General features: G+C 48.9%; 1 pseudogene across 1 annotated transcript in view; it reads right to left on the bottom strand.

The window, feature by feature from the left end:
* LOC146782825 (alpha-2,8-sialyltransferase 8F-like) overlaps window positions 1-18,195 on the bottom strand; it is a 302,891-nt pseudogene that overhangs the window by 187,993 nt on the left and 96,703 nt on the right. The window contains exon 2 of the transcript XR_014972319.1: window positions 536-619. The product of XR_014972319.1 is annotated as an alpha-2,8-sialyltransferase 8F-like (transcript). The remainder of the gene's footprint in view (window positions 1-535; window positions 620-18,195) is intronic.

Here is an 18,195-nt window from a genome sequence, read left to right as displayed (position 1 = left end):
CTTGACAAAACAAGCATTGGCAAAGCCAAGATGCCAGCAGCCAACGCCAGATTCATTGGCCTTGTCGACGCTTGTTTAATTTGCAGTGTAGCTCCTTCTCCTCTTCCCAGTAAGGGCTATTTATATTAAAAGCTATTGAAGGTCTCCCCATGTCTCCACCTGCTACAAAACTGTAGTCAACTCTGTAGTCTCACTACAGTACCTTAGTTTACTCACAAGTTTTATTTCGCCCCCCACCCACGCCTCCCACATATCTAGAACCAGGAGAAGTGGAATCGCATTTTATCATTGCAGGATGCTCCATAGCAAGAGAATCTTTCAGTCTTCGGTTCCAATGTGGCCCAAATTATTATTATGTTAATCAGCCAAGCATCTGAGAGGCTATAAAAAGGCGGGACTTTCACTCATTCCCCAATATCCAAACACTGATCTAGTCTTTTTGTCAGGAGTATGACACCCAGGTACTGCAGGCTCACCCAACCCCAACAGCCGTCTGAGGAACCATTAGAAGGATGTAGAACCATATAGTACTCACTTTTCTGTCAATGACAGGGCAGTGAGATTCTTAGTTAGTCTCGCGCACGCGTCCTTCGAAAGTTTTTCTCTAACTTCCTCTGACCTGGAAAAAAAGAAAACACGCAGACAGCTTACAGCTCCCAATCATAGCACAGGGTTTGGTATAGAAATGGTACACAGGTACAGACAGCTGTTCAAATGTAGGACTGTACTCGATTCCAAACGATAAAACATATCAGAAAAATTCATTAGTAAAAGTGACAGCTTGATCATCTGCATCTTATCTTTTGAACTAGATTCAATAGTACATATTCATGGTAAGGTTGGATGGGTTAGTTTGGGCAGTTTTAAGTCAGATGCACAATCTGATGGTCAAGGGAGTCTGAAGACTTTGGGTCAACTGGAAGCTGAAATTGAATATGAATAGAGATGACATTTACTGATATCTACAGGTCTGAGACCAATTGAGAAATTATGAAATTGAATGGGAGAGATTGATGGATTGCTGTAAGATAGAGGCAAGGTCACTGACAGAGAAATTTACTGAGGGTGCAACATCCAGGATATAGGGACACTATTTTATGTTTAAGCTTGATTGCTTAGCGACTGAAACGGAGATGGTAAAATAACTTAGGAGAGTCACACGATTGTGAGTAGGAGAAGGAACCTATGCCCAGTGGCGTAACGAAAATTGAGGGAGGTCTCCTGCAAAGTGCATGGAGGGGGCCCCATGCTCCGGACCCAGTCGGGTGGTCTCAGGCTCGGGGCTAGCTATCCATGCACAGTGCTGGAGGGGGGCCCCCTGGAGCTCGGCGATTTTCCAGGGGCTATTTTTCGCCACTGCCTATGCCATCGAGTGAGGCGGACATTCAGGTGAGATTATAAATAGGGCTCCTGGTTTTATGGTAGTTATTTCTTTGACATTTCCACATGTATTTATCCATGTTTATTTTTTGCTAATTTTATCTGTATTTATTTACATTTTTTTGTGTTTAGCATAAGACTGTAACAGCAATAGGTATATTTATTTATGGAAAAATGTATACTCACCTTTGACAGTCCAACGGGTGTTTACCATTTACAGTACAAAACATTAATCTCAACACATTTGCATTGTAGAACAGCTTAAACAGCTGTATGGCTACTGTTAATAAGGTTCCATAGGCAATGGGTTTTTTTTTAACTTCCCTGTCATATTTGAAAACATACGGACAGGAGAAAAGATGTTTTTCTGTCTGTATTTACCTATAAAATCAGTAAGTAATTAAAACTGGGAGCCTTATTAATGAACAATCCAGCTCACGGTTCTGCATGAAGCGCGTGAGTACTAGACCGTGCACACTGGGGTTGCTTCGACTGCTTACTGGTAATAGTCATTACCCCGATGCGTAGTCCTCCTAATCCCTGTCCTTCCTTGTGAGGTAACTCAGCCTCTGAAACAGCGTTCAGCACGGTTTTGGATTAAAGATTTTCATGTGTGCTGTTTCTATGTTTACTAGAGGCACACCAGAAATCGCCCCCACACCCCTCCCCGCGCCTCCTCTTGTATTTCACAAGTCCTGCTTATTGCAGGTGCAGCAAAGGAGGGAGGGGGAGAGGGATGAGTCTGGGACGAGGAATCGGAAAAAATTACGAATAAGATGACTAGCAATTCATTTAGCCCCTCTTCTTGTCCTCCTCATCTCAGTACTTATCTTGTGATGTTCTAACATGCTGTAACATTTTGCACCGACAACAAGTGATGATGAAATTACATTTATTAATATCAACAATTACTTCATTGTCAACACCAATACAGTAGAAGCAAAGTTACACTGACCAGATTCTGCCAGATCCACCCTACAGTGTTTTGCAAAGGTATCATGGTATGACCAGGTAGCGTCCCTACATATTTCCTACCGGAACGCTCTACCAGACTCTGCCTATAAAGTGGAGACCAGTCTCGTGGAGTGTCCTTGAATGTTAGAGGGAACTGATTCTCCTAACAATTTATTTCATTGGAAAATTGTTTGACAAACTCACCTACTTATGATCTGAGCTGTCACCTGTTTTCTTTGTTCACTGAACCATAAGAAACACATAGTGAATTGGAAGACTTGAAATGCTTAGTATGGTCTAAGTAGATCGACAAAGACCTTTTAATATCCAAGGCAGACACAATCTGTGAATCTTCGTCTGAGTGCAGAACTGGAAGCACGATCTCCAGGGGCAAGTGAAAGGGCAAATGGATTTTTGGAATATACTTAGAATCTAATATGAGGATAATCCGGTCCAGAAGAATCCTTAGGTTCAGGTAAGATATCACCAAAGTACTCAATCCTCCCATCTCTTTGCCAATGTGATCAACACAATAAGTGCTGTCTTCGAGGACAGCCATGCTAAGTCGACTTGCTCCAAAGGTTCAAAGTGATGTCGTTGTAAACCTCTAAGATCCATAGATAAATCCCAAATAGGAATTTGGATTTGAAATTACAGGCTTTTTTATTCTAAAGCGTCTTAATACCTTATAGATAAACTGGGATATCTTCAAGGCGCCTTCCCCAAATTTAAGAGTCTTTATTGCTGTCCATTGCATGGATAAAATGGCTGTAGATAACACTAGTTAGAATCCAACCCTTCAGAATTCTTAAATGCACACCATTTCTGAAATTAACTTCAATTCTTTTTGTATGAAGCCAGAATTAAGGGCTTCGTCGAAGCTTGAATATCCTATCTAGAGAATCCCATTTCCTTCAAACCTATCCTATCAAGTTCCAGTCTGAGATGTTGGAACTAAATCAATGGCAGATGTGGGAATTGAAGAGGTGGAGGGTGAAGTGACAGGTGCGAAACCTCCCCTCCTCCCATGTTCATGATATGGAACTCCCAAAAATGTCATGGCCAAAACTGTGCTAGCATATCCCCGTCCTGCTGTCCTCCCAAATCATCCAATGCCCTTTGGGCGGTCTTACTCTCATTCACCTGACTCCTGACTGCGTCTTCGTGATTGCCAGCCGCTGCTGCCGCACTGTGAGCGAGGAGCGAGTGGGGGGAGACGCCGCCACTGCCGCCAGCCAGCCACTGCACTTTGAGCGAGGGAGAGGAGGGGAGAAGCCGTGTTGCTCCTCACTGTCTTTACCTCAGCTGGGGCTACGTTTGAGCTCCATTTGAGGCCCCCCGCCCCACCCTGTTGAGCTCTGCTGAGCTACCGTTTGAGGCCTCCCACGGCCCTTGCGGTCTTGCGGACCCCCTGCCTTGCCTGCTTTGGAGGGTGCTGAGTCTGCCGGCACAGCACGCACAGCCCCCACTGTTGAGCTCTGCTGAGCTACCGTTTGAGTCCTCCCGCGGCCCTTGCGGTCTTGCGGACCCCCTGCCTTGCCTGCTTTGGAGGGTGCTGAGTCTGCCGGCACAGCACGCACAGCCCCCACTGTTGAGCTCTGCTGAGCTACCGTTTGAGTCCTCCCGCGGCCCTTGCGGTCTTGCGGACCCCCTGCCTTGCCTGCTTTGGAGGGTGCTGAGTCTGCCGGCACAGCACGCACAGCCCCCACTGTTGAGCTCTGCTGAGCTACCGTTTGAGTCCTCCCGCGGCCCTTGCGGTCTTGCGGACCCCCTGCCTTGCCTGCTTTGGAGGGTGCTTGGAAGGTGCTGGGTCTGCTGGCACAGCCTGCACAGTGCTCCAAACCAGCTAGTGGCCCTTCAAGGAACTGGGGGGCCCAGAAGACTCACAAAAGACTCTTTGTCTGGCAGCGGGAAAGAAACGGGGGCAGGATACGGAGAATAGCACGCTCGGTGGCAGGCCAGACAAGTGGAACCAGCTCCGAGTGTAGCAGAGTGGAGCCTGGACTCACCCACGATCCCCAGCCCAGTTCAGAACCAGGAACTAGGAACCGCTACAAAAGCAAGTCAAGCCTGCGGTAAGATGTGCCAGTGCCAGCGACTGTTATTTCTGGGGGTCAAAGTAGGGAGTTCAATGCAGGGATTTTCTGGCTTCTGAAAACTACTCCTGGAGGACAGGGGAGTAAAGAAGTAGAGTGACGTGCGGAGGGCAGAGGGCGGATGGCATCGGGTTAACAGGCGGTGAGGCATTAGTTGGTGGGGCCTGCCAGCCTGCTGCCTCCTGCTGCTGTATGCTGTATGTGACCTGCAGGCTTGAGCACTGGCCGTTGGTCACTGGGGAACCACTTGGAGCATTGGGGTTATTACCCCCTCCTCCTTTAAGGCCGTTATAAGGATAAAAACTTTTCCCGGTGTCCACTTAAAGGATTTAAACATTTTATAATATATATAGAAATTATACAAATATACAAATATATAAAAAAGGGTGTAAGTGAACTGCAAAGGTACAAAAGCCATAACAATAAAAAGCCAGTCACAGCACTGCAAAACATGAGGTCAGGACGTGTGCGTGGAGGGACTACATTTACAAATAACATCAGTAAGCGTAAAAGGAAGCTGAAAACATCTGCTGGTACAGTGGGCGAACTGCAGGCAAAAATTAGATCTGCTATACAGAAACCTGACACTATATATATATATATTTTTTTGTTTTCAAAACCTTTATTCGAAAAATCAGCATTACCACAATACAATTTTGCATCAAATCAGAGCATCATACATAGTGGATCATTTGCAGCGTACATCAAAAATAGAAGTAGACCGATCAGACAAAGGCATTATCTTGTACAGTACGGCAAACGCACCATTAAACTATACATAACTGCATAATGTGATGTCAGCACCGTAGAGGAAGGAGCAGGTCCGGCTCGAGAGCGTTGGGAACAGGGAAGGAAGTAGCTACTGACCAGCACCAGCGGCCGCCGCGGGCGGAGTGCCGGCGGGAAGTCCGGCTCGGGTGTGAATGGGTATGAAGGTACGTCACCAGGGGGCCCCATATGTCGAGTGGGCAAGATCTAGCAGGCATAAGGTCCCAGAATTCCGATAGTAGGGTCTGACATCTAGAGGCATCTTCAAGCCATTGGGCAAACTTAGGCGCCGGTCTGCGCCCCCAACACATGGCCACACTATGCCGCGCAAGAACGAGCAGCATTGCGACCAGCCGGCGAGAGGCATCCGGCCAAAATTTAACAAAGCCCAGCAGGCACAACGGTGGGTCGGGCCGAACCAGCGTGGAGGTAATCTCAGAGATAGCTGCACAAACCTCCCGCCAGAAAGCAGACACCCTAGGGCACAACCAGGCCAGATGAGAGAAATCTGCGACAGGGGCAGAGCAGCGCAGGCACCTGTCGTCAGGGATGAGTCCCAGTTTATGTAGCTGAGCGAGGGATACAATATACCCTGTGTAAGTATTTAAAGTGTATAAGATGGAGGCGATAATTGAGAGACAATTTTTTAGTCTGATTGCAGCAATAGAGCCAGTCGGCTTGGGAAATGTCCTCACCAAGATCCTCGCCCCACGCTACATGGGCGCGATCAGTGGAGATGGAGGCGGCCGACAGGGTAATTGCGTATAGTTTTGTCACCAGCTTTTGGGGGGAGGAGGAATAAATTAAGTCGAGAGTGGGCATCGATGGAGGAGGTTGGGGGAACGTGGGATGTAACTCCCTGCAGATCGCCCGCAGCTGATAAAAGAGCAAAGTGTCCAGAGGACCAGAGGAAGCAGGAAGAGAATAGAAAGCATTTCCGGGATAGAGATCCGCCAGTGTGGCCAGCCCCAGATGGGCGGCGTGCTTGGACATGCCAGATGGTTGGAGAGGAGGGAAGGTAGGATGACGTACAATCGGCATAGCATTAGCTGATAGCATAGGAACATTGGAAAGGTGATGGAGTCCCAGCCAGGCCCAGCGCAGTGTCTCGGCTGTGTCCACCGCGGGCGAACAGCCGGGGCAAACAGAGCGGTGTTCAATGGCCAAGGGGCCGCAAGGTCAGCTTCGACTGCGGCGTGCAACTGATAAGGGGAAGGGTGAATCCAAAAATGCAAGAAGCTGGCCTGGGCACATAAGGCATAAAGTTTGAAATTGGGAGCGCCCATGCCGCCAACCGACATGGGAAGAGTAAGGATGTCGTATGCAATTCGCGGTTGCTTGCAGACCCAGACGAGAGATATGATCAGGGAGCAGATTTTACAAAAAAAGTGGGCAGTTAGTGGTATGGGGATATTCAAAAAGAGGTAAAGGAATTTCGGGAGGACCACCATCTTGGCGATTGCTATACGACCGGCCAGTGACGGGGAGCCGTTTCCATTGAGGTATTTTAGACTCAAGCCAGTCCACTGCGCGTCCGAAGTTGGCCCGCCAGAGGTCATCCAAGTCCCTACTCAGCCAAATACCTAGATAGCGAGTGCGGCCAGAGGCCCATACGAAAGGAAAGTCTGGAGTAAATGGCTTAGTGGCATCCGTGAGCGGTAACAGTACTAACTTACTCCAGTTCACCTGTATGCCGGAGAGCCCACCATACCGTATTATCTCGCGCACTAGAGGACTGAGTTTTTTTTTTGGGATGGCGGACATACAGTGTACTATCATCCGCATACATGGAGACCAAGAGGGTGCGGGCCAAGAAGCCGATGCCCTTCTGAGTATGGTGTTGCTGGAGCCAGGCGGCCAGGGGATCCATCGCAATAGCGAAGAGCATAGGGGAAAGCAGGCACCCCTGCCGGGTGCCGCGTACAATCAAAATAGGATCGGAATTCTGACCGTTGATCCGAAGACGGGCGGAAGGGCTAGTATAAAGGAGTGATATATTTTGCGAATGAAGATGTTACTAAAGCCGAGGCGCGATAGAAGAAAGAATAAAAAAGGCCACTCCAGTGTGTCGAATGCCTTAGTGGCATCGAGTAGAGCAGCAACGGCAGGAAGAATAGGATTAATCTGATGAAGGACCAAGAAAATGGTCCGGCGGTTGTGGGATGTGGCGCGCCCTGTGATGAAACCGGACTGGTCAGGAAGAGCAATGGTGGGCATGAGGAGGAGGAGTCGGGAGGCCAGTAACTTTGCAAAAATTATATTGTCCGTATTAATTAAAGAGAGGGGGCGATATGAATCGCGGCAATCAGGTTTGTCCGGCTTAAGTAGAAGCGCTATCATTGCCTCACGAAGCGATTGCGGGAGGAGGCCATTATCAAAGGAGACATTATACATGGCGGCCAGATGCGGCTCAAGAAGCGATGCAAAGGTCTTATAGAACGAGGTGGGGAGACCATCTAAACCAGGGGCCTTATCACTAGGTAAACTATTTATGGCAGCGAGTATTTCTTCTTTAGAGAAGGGTTCATCTAAACATTTACGATGATATTCCTCGAGCCAAACCAGTGCGATGGTATCAAAATATTGGTTCAAATCCTCACGCGAGGGGGTGGTGCCCGTGGTATAGAGTTGCGAGTAGTAGTCTGTGAATCGAGTCTTAATTTCCTCAGGGGAGGTGGTTCTGGTGGGGCCACCGCCCCGGAGTGCTGCGAAGAATAGGTAATTGCATTTGTCTTTTAGGAAAATCACATTGGCTTACAAATATGTATTTTGTGCTTTCAAACACACCACATCCTTCTACAAGGTCCACAAGTATTTAGCATAAGCCGCTCAACGTTTCCACCAAAACATGGCCCCACTTTGCCACCCACCAGCCAATAAATTCCTTTGGAGCTATAGGCGAATAAAAACATCTTTTCTCCCATTATGATCAACTTGGCTCACCATTTTTTATGTTGATCCTAATAAAGGGAGATCCCCTCTACACTACCTGTATGGAAATTGCCTGAGCAGAGCCAAACTGGTTACCCTTGCCTAAATACATTCCTATGGAGTTACATCTGAATAAGTTATTGTGCTTCTCTTATGGGAAAAACACATTAGCCCACAAATAAATGTGTTGTTTTTCAAACAAACCACACCCCCACCCCCTACCAGCACCATAATAATTTAGCCTGAGCCAAACAATGTGTCCTGTGCCCACTGTGCCACCCTCATGCCAATGCATTCCTATGAACTTATAGATGAATATGTAACCGTTCTTTTTCCCATAATGATCAACTTGGCTCACCAATTTTCATATGGATCCTAATAAGGAGAGCTCTCCTCTACACAACGTAAATGTACATTGCCGTCATCTGGCAAAATTTGTCACAACAGGAGGCACGAAACTGGTTGTCCTGACCTCAATGTATTCCTATAGAGTTACATCCGAATAAGTAATTGTGGTTCTCTTATAGGAAAACACATCGGCTCACAAATATGCATTTTATTTTTCAAATAACCACATCTCCCTACAAGGTTTTGGGGAACTTAGCCTTAGGCAAGCAGCAATTCCATCAAAAAAAGTGACATCTCTATCATTCAGCTGCTGATTCCATATGTGATATCAATTCATCTGAGTTCAGGGAGTTAACATTGACATATGAGTTCTTGTACTACTGCTATCCTCCATTATTCCTGTCTGAATAGCTAATTACAACCTCAACAAACAGAAGTTCATTGTTTCTAAGTTTCATTTTACAGACAGGAAGAGTTTTACTTACAACCACTTACATACACTTACAGAATGTTATATCAGATGTTCACTTTCTAGGTAACATATCAACTCTATCACCCTTTGCATTCAGGTTTTCTGAACTATTCTACTTCTCAACCTAAACAAGGAGACTGATCTCATAAAATTAACCTATACGTTATCAGAAACTATGTTAGATTCAGCTGACCCTTCATTGTCGGAGAAGAGTAAGGCAAACCCAATGTAATCTTGGTTTTTGATTAATTTTAAATCACTTATTTAGCCCTTAATTTTTTACCCCAGATATGTTTAAAAGAAATCAATAGGAAAGCAATATGGCCCTCGGGGCTAGCAGTATCTTCTATCCCTTGGTAATAAATTGCTTTGTATATAACAAAAAATCAGTACAAGTGTACTATGATACAGTGCAGAACAAACGTAAAACCAGGTTCAAGTTGATACATCTTTTGCCATGCATCTTCAAGCTCTAGCACCCCAATCATTTAGGCCCAGATTTATTAAGGGCCTCCTTACAAGTCTGGCAGTCCACGGACCACCAGACTCACGGGGGCGTGGCGGTGGCGGACTTCTGACTCTTATTATGACCAAGGCAGCCGGGCTGCCCTGGTAACACAGAGATACCTGGCGGTGTTGCGGCGGTCTTGAGGCCGCAGTATGCTTGGCGGGGCCGCTGCGGCCTTACAAGCATATTATGAGTTTCCTCACTGCCACACTTTTCATGGAGGTGCAACTGCCATGAAAAGTGTGGCAGTGAGGAAACAAAGGGGACCCTATAGGGCCCTCTTGTGCCTCTGCGCCACGAAGTACATGAAGGGGGCACATGTTGTGCCTCCCAGTGTGCATGCACCCCAGTACCTGCACGGCATGGACTGCAGCAGTCCATGCCATGCAGGTACTGACTTCAACGTTCCCATTGGGGTGTCTAGTTCATGGGCACCGCTGTGGGAACACCAAAGAACCACCCACTAGACAGGAGAACACTCCTAATCTGGCAGGTAGGTCAACCACGGGTTCAAACTCGTAATGAGGCCCTAGGATTTTGGGCCTGATTATGAGTTTGGCAATCCACAGCAGACAGTGCAACTCACCATCTCTGTGGGACTGCCAAACCCATGGTGAAACTGCCCACCAGATCAGGAGTTTTTTCCTGGTATGGCTTGCGGTCCTTCAGCAGTCTAAATGCGGCGGTCTGTCAGGATCATAAAAAATAACCTAACACGCAGGCCACCGCCCTCAGAGTGCCGCCTGCACTTTCCTGCACAGTGTGGTATGAATGACACACGATGCAGCAAGGGGGGTGCAACTACAGGGGGCACTATATGGGCCCCCTCCAACATGCAACCCCATGCCACAATCACCGTCGTTAACATTCCGTCAGCCTTTTCATGGTGGGTTCACCACCGTAAAAAGGGCGGTGAAATGGCAACTCGGAATATGCTCGGTGGTGCCAACTGCGGCACCGCCAGCATATTCCTGTTAGAAAAAGACCGTCGGCCAAGCGGGATCCTTGATACCGGCGGTCTTGCGGTGGTCAGGCCACCACAGTTGTAATACTGTGGCCGGTCCCGCTGTGCGGCAGTTGTCTGACCCCCACTGCGACTGTTGTGTTGCAGTTTGGGAGCAAAATCCATTTTGGATTTTACCAAGCAACGCAAAGTTAAATTGCTTGGGTTTGCAAATTAACAGTCACACATTGCAGCACATCGCAGCGCTTTGCGTGGCTTTGGGGTTCTTTGCATCAGGGAGGTGATCAATGGGTGGGACATGGGTGTTCCAGTGCGCCCACCCATGGATTTGGATGCAATCCAATGTTTACAAAGGATTGTAAAGATGGGTTTGCCCCAAAATGGTTTGCCTCACTGAGGCTGGTATAACAAGGAGAAATATCTTGTTACACCAGCCTCAAAGAGGAAATTGCCTCATATTATAGTTTTTGTTTAGGAATGGTATCCATTTATGCACAATAATGATCCTGACCCCAGCACAAGCAGCTTACTTTGGGGATAGGCAGCCCAAAGTGTGCAGGAGCAATGAGATTGCAGAATTGCTCAATATCTTTGTAAATATGCTGCAGTTCTGCTCTCTCGTGTTCATGTAACGCAGTGCAGCAACCTGACTTGCTAAGCTGCATTGTTTAAACTTGTAGTAAATCTTGTACTTAATACGTTGCCGATAGGATACATGACTTTCTAGCAGGAAACATTGTAGATCAATCTTTCTAATAAGGTGCTATTCAAGCTCTGGCTATTGCATAAGACTCTCTACTTCCACCAGAACAGAGTGGAGCTCAATTTCAGTTTTGGAGCATTAAGTGCTAGGAACAAATGTTTTTACACTGAATAGATCTTGCATTTAAGCTGTTGTCCTTCTTAAGAGTTTAGATCACCCTCGCACTTTCTATAACCAATATAGCCACCCACTGAAATGTTGAGGCTTGTAAGGAGGCAATTAACTTCCCTGTCAATACCAGGTTAAAACATATTCTTTGGTCACATTAAAATTTCTCTCCTGAAGACGACTAACCCTGCCTAGGCCTCCGTAAGCATAAAGGCAACCTCTAATTTCCAGTGCCATTCCAATCCATTAAGATAGTAGCAAACTTAATTTCCTCAAAGTAGGTCATCATCGTAAAAGAGCAAGCTGCAATTATCCAGACCTTAAACCGTGCTGTAACATTCAGCCATAAACTATGGGCAGATTTTGTTGATCCCCTAAGTTGCTGTCTATTCATTCACTCTTCTCTTCTTCCAACCTCTGGAAGAAGCCCCCGATTCACATGAGGGTGGGAAAGGGGAGCCCCTAATGTGATCCTCATGATAGGTGGACCACAGTTACAAGGGAGAAAGAAGGAATTTGCACAATAGGTAGCTAAGAGGAAAAACAACATTCAGGGGCCAATTCCGATCCGGTAAAAAAAAATACCGTACGAGTCGCACAGTACCGTACAAACTGCCAAGTACGATTCGCATGGGAAAAACTCCATACGAATCACATCCGGAAAAGTCCCCCACACGTCCTCGGGTCGGAAATTGTGTCCGACACATCCCTGGACGATTTACCGTACGAATCGGAAAAATGAAGTCCGACCGCGCAAGTACGATCACTCCCGTCCTTTCGATTTCACAACTGTATGCAAAAAACACCGTACGGATCGAACACCCATAGCAAGCATGGAGACATGTGCCCGCATACGCGCCAAACACCCCACCACAGACCCCGCATGTACGCGCAAAATGCCCCCCGGCCGCGGATGTACGCGCCGAACCCCCACCCGTGTATGTACGAACCGTACCCCCACCCCACCCATGTATGTACGAACCGTACCCCCACCCGTGTATGTACGGACCGTACCCCCACCCGTGTATGAATGGAGCGTACCAACACCCCACCCATGTATGTACAGACCGTACCCCCACCCCACCCGTGTATGTACGGACCGTACCCCCACCCGTGTATGAATGGAGCGTACCAACACCCCACCCGTGTATGTACGGACCGTACCCCCACCCCACCCGTGTATGTACGGACCGTACCCCCACCCCACCTGTGTATGTACGGACCTTACCCCCACCCGTGTATGAATGGAGCGTACCAACACCCCACCCGTGTATGTACGGACCGTACCCCCACCCCACCCGTGTATGTACGGACCGAACCCCCACCCGTGTATGTACGGACCGTACCCCCACCCCACCCGTGTATGTACGGACCGTACCCCCACCCGTGTATGAATGGAGCGTACCAACACCCCACCCGTGTATGTACGGACTGTACCCCCACCCCACCCGTGTATGTACGGACCGAACCCCCACCCGTGTATGTACGGACCATACCCCCACCTGTGTATGTACGGACCGTACCCCCACCCCACCCGTGTATGTACGGACCAAACCCCCACCCGTGTATGTACGGACCGTACCCCCACCCCACCTGTGTATGTACGGACCGTACCCCCACCCGTGTATGAATGGAGCGTACCAACACCCCACCCATGTATGTACGGACCGTACCCCCACCCCACCCGTGTATGTACGGACCGTACCCCCACCCGTGTATGAATGGAGCGTACCAACACCCCACCCGTGTATGTACGGACCGTACCCCCACCCCACCTGTGTATGTACGGACCGTACCCCCACCCCACCCGTGTATGTACGGACCGAACCCCCACCCGTGTATGTACGGACCGTACCCCCACCCCACCCGTGTATGTACGGACCGTACCCCCACCCGTGTATGAATGGAGCATACCAACACCCCATCCGTGTATGTACGGACTGTACCCCCACCCCACCCGTGTATGTACAGACCGTACCCCCACCCCACCCATGTATGTACGGACCGTACCCCCACCCCACTCGTGTATGTACGGACCGTACCCCCACCCGTTTATAAATGGATCGTACCGACACCCCACCCGTGTATGTACGGACCGTACCCCCACCCCACCCGTATATGTACGGACCGTACCCCCACCCCACCCGTGTATGTACGGACCGTACCCCCACCCCACCCGTGTATGTACGGACCGTACCCCCACCCCACCAGTGTATGTACGGGCCGTACCCCCTCCCCACCAGTGTATGTACGGAGCGTACCCACACCTGTGTATGAATGGAGCGTACCCCCACCCCACCAGTGTATGTACGGACCGTACCCCCACCCCACCAGTGTATGTACGGACCGTACCCCCACCCCACCAGTGTATGTACGGACCGTACCCCCACCCGTGTATGCATGGAGCGTACCAACTCCCCACTCGTGTATGTACGGACCCTACACCCAGCCCCCCTTGTATGTACCGTGCGAAACACCACCACCGATGGATGGTGCGGACCAACACCCTGCCCGTGTTCGTACGCACCCTACCCCAGGCCCACACACCAGCACCCACACCCAACATCGGGCATGTACGAGTCGTACTAAGCCATAGCAAAGGACAGCACTGTACAACAACATGGCCCATGTACGCACCGTACAGAGGCTAAAAACACTCCTACTGAACCAGAACTAACCAAAAAAACACAAGGACAGTCAATCCGAGGCACACAACACCACAAAACATATCCAACAAAGCCAAATACATTCTATACACTGACCTGCAACTGACAAACAGAGAAACAGAGGCCCAAACCACTACCACTCCTTATAACACACCCACCCAAAGTTCAAACACAGCCACACCCACAAATGGACCAATAAAAAGGCCCAACACACACAAACCATGATCCTTTGCAACAGATCCACTGCTGCCAGACCCCAGAGACAACGCACTGCACCATACTTCAACCATCAATACACCTTACACTTGCACTCCTTCACACAACCACCATCACAAACACACCCTCATCACATTCACACACACACACCTGCACACCCACAACCATCCACACCCACACCTATCCACACCCCCACCCCCACAACCATCCACACCCACACCCCACACCATGCCCACCAACAAGAATCCAAAGTTCACAAAGGACGAGCTGGAGCCACAGCTCTTTGGAACATTGATCAGACGGACCAGCATATCAGAAAAAACTGCCATGTGGGAGAGGATAGTCAATTCCGTGAATGCTGTTGGGACCACCAGAAGGACCAGGCATGAGTGCCAAGCCAGGTGGTACGATCTGCGGAGGACGGTCCGCCGCAAAATGACGGACGAGCACAACCATGCCAACATCACTGGAGGAGGGCCGGCCCGCAGACCGGTACACTACCATCCCTGGGAGGAGAAGGTGATGGCCATGCTGCCGCCGTTGGTAGTAGACAGACTAGAAGGAGTCCGAGAGCCTGGTGAGTACACAAACAACTCACCTCACATGGGGGGAACGCCATATACAACCCAAATACCAATCATGCACGCAACCCCCCCAAAGCCAGCACCGGACACAACCACATTCCAAAAACACACACATGCCACTAGCGCCTCCATGCCCCATGCCCCATGGCCCAAGCAAGGCCATGCCAAGTCACAGGCCACACAAAACACCAACACAAGACAGGATGTCCCTGATGCCGGGAGGGTGGGCCTCAAAACTAACATAGTGCAACTCTGAAGCACACAACAATGCCCTCAGCCCATATGGCTAAGGGCACAGCCATACAAACAGTGTGTCCCCACACAGTACTGTTTTGCCTACTAATGGTGGCCGCATTGCAGGACGATATGGGTATGAAGGCACAATTTGCACATAACAGCAGCCAATCAAGATGCAGCACACTGAAAGAGTGTCAGCACACACCGCCACAGCAGCAGCGCAGACTCAGACACTCCGCCCAATGGGTGCCCACAGAGAAGAAACAAACCCACATGAACAAGCCAATGGCCTTTGCAAGACCTGCAAACTGTGTGTGCCCAGGAAGCTGGGCTGAGGTGACAGCGGGTGACACACAGAGGGAGGAAGAGGGGCAGAGAGAGGGACAGAGACAGAGGTGGACACAGGGAGACAGACAGAGGGAGGGAGGAGGCTGACAGAGGGAGGGAGAAGGGGAGACAGAGGGAGACGCACAGAGGGAGGAGGCTGACAGAGGGAGGGAGAAAGGAAGACGGACAGAGGGAGGAGGCTGATAGAGGGAGGGAGCAAGGGAGACAACGGGAGACGGACAGAGGGAGGGAGAAAGGGAGACGGACAGAGGGAGGAGGCTGATAGAGGGAGGGAGCAAGGGAGACAGAGGGAGACGGACAGAGGGAGGAGGCTGACAGAGGGAGGGATAAAGGGAGACGGACAGAGGGAGGAGGCTGATAGAGGGAGGGAGACAGAGGGAGACGGACAGAGGGAGGAGGCTGACAGAGGGAGAAAGGGAGACGGACAGAGGGAGGAGGCTGACAGAGGGAGGGAGAAAGGGAGACAGAGGGAGACCAAATCACCCTTGGGTGGTGTGGCCATGTCCGCTCGTCAGCAGGTGGACTGTGTGCATGTAGACAAGGTTTGGCAGTGCCTTAACCCCTCCTTCAACCTTTGATAAACACTAGGCCATGTGTCAATCTGTGCACGAGTACATCCGTGCTGCAGGCACAAACAGAACCTTACACCCAGTATACCTACCCACTGTGTTCGTCAGAACCCTGTCACAAATTGTTAAGTTACCTACCTGCATTCTCAAATAGCATGGACACGCCGCCACCCCCTCGAAGTGACCAGGCCCTGAAGGTCAGGTATGTCCAGGGCATGTATGATTTGTGACTTGGGTGGGGGTTTTGTGTCCTGCCCCTGCCCCCCCCTTTGCCCCTGGGTGTTGTTCTGACCTTCTGCGGCGTCTGCGTCGGTTCCTGTAGAGCAGGTGGACTGCTATGAGGGCTGGGATGACACGTAGGTTCGGGTCCATGGCTGTCCGTCGCGTACAGGTGCTCCTTGTGCGCGTCGTCCTGATTTCCCGGCAGTTTTTGGCAGGCGGAGAATTTTATCCGTGCGGGGTGACGTCAGTGCGGATCGTACTTCCTGGTTCGTGAAACGCAGCCTGCATGCGTCCCGACGTCACGTCGGCGCTTTCCCGGATCACATTTGTATGTATATTTTCGTCGGTCGGTGTTTTTTACGATTTGTACGGAAATGGTGTTTCCGTGCGAATCGTACTTGCATGTTTGTAATGTTTTTTTCTCGGGTACGAGTCGGACGGAGAAAACGCTCCGACCGACGGTTCGTACCCGGTTTCTCCAGGATCCAAATCGGCCCCATAATGTTCTAAACTCTGTACGGAATATTAAATCTCAAAACCAGACTAGCATGAAAAAAACATAATAAGACCAAATTTAGATATTTCATTGCCCTTCATCAAACACCTGCCAGGGTCTACCCATGGCTGTATGCCAGAATATCAATAACAAAAATATGACATAAAAAGATATTGTCCTAAATTATGTTAATGAAAATATTGATTTAATGTACAGCAATTAAAATATTAAAAATATAGCCACCAAAAATATAGTTGGAAAAAACTTTAGAAATATCCACTGCTAAATATAAAGTAGAAAAATACTGTACTGTAATAAAAGTCAATACATTTAACATTTGTTGAAAAAAATAGTTAAAGATATTCATACAAATATTTTTTATATATTAAAATGTAATTCCAATTTTAAGTTATGTTATGTTATATTTATTTGTACCGCACGCGGCTACTCCGCAGAGTGTCCCGGTGCGTGCAGTGGAAAAGGAAACTAAAACCAAGCAGCAGCTAGAAAAGAAGTGTGTTTAATTTTTTCTTGAAGATCCTAGGATCCTGGATGCCACGCAATGCCAATGGCCAAGCCAACTTTCCGAACAAAAGTGCTCCTGCCAAGCCTTTGGCGGTTGAACCTAGGGGTCTGCATCAGAAGTTGAGAGGAGGAACGCAACTGTCTCCCTGGGATATAAAAAGCAAATCTCTTCTGTAGATAGATAGGGCCTAAGCCATAAAGGGCCCTATGGGCAATGGTCAGCATTTAAAATTTTATTCGAGACTCCGCAGGGAGCCAGTGCAGGGTGCGCAAATGAGCGTGCACACTACGCCTATTTGAAAGACCAAGTAGGAGTCTGGCCACCGAGTTTTGGACTACTTGCAGTTTCTTTAAAAGATAGCCAGGGATACCCGCAAAGAGTGCATTAGCATAGTCCAAGCGGGACAGGATCAAGGCAAGGACCGCAGTTTCTTTAGCAGGTCTAGGAAGAAGAGGGAGGAACTTCCTCAGCGCTTTCAAAGTGCCAAAATAGGTCCAAGCTAGCTTTTTGTTTTTTCATCCTCATACCGCCAACATTCTTGTTTGGGTTCACTCTGATCCCTCAAGGTCTTATAGAGGGATACCAACCGATAGACCAGGAGACAATCGTGAGTAGTATCCCACAAGCTTACTACTGCGTCCACTTCACTCTCCTATACCGAATGATACCAGCAATAGGAGGAGGATGGTTACCGACAGCAAGTTTGGCTTAATCATAGGATTCACAATTCATTATTTCTCCATCTTATCAACGGTGCCCAAATTCTCCTCTTACTCATAGGATCACATGCCATATCAGACTCGCTAGTATAAATTATATTTCTGAGGCAATCACCAAACAAGGGTGGATTTCCTGCATTTCCATAACCTACATATCTCCCGTCTGGCCAAAAGAATCACAAAAAACAAAAATTTCGCATTACACATGGATAGCTGCACATTTTCCTCTACACTTAAACCAAAGAAAATTAATCGAGTGCAGATTGTGACCTGCATCCCAATCGTATCCCTAATAAAGTCACACACTGAATTCCAAAAGG

This window comes from Triturus cristatus, chromosome 12, assembly GCF_964204655.1.
Source record: "Triturus cristatus chromosome 12, aTriCri1.1, whole genome shotgun sequence".
Classification (NCBI taxonomy): domain Eukaryota; kingdom Metazoa; phylum Chordata; class Amphibia; order Caudata; family Salamandridae; genus Triturus; species Triturus cristatus.
The sequence above is the reverse complement of the archived record's forward strand: the minus strand, read 5'-3'. Positions and strand labels throughout refer to the sequence as shown.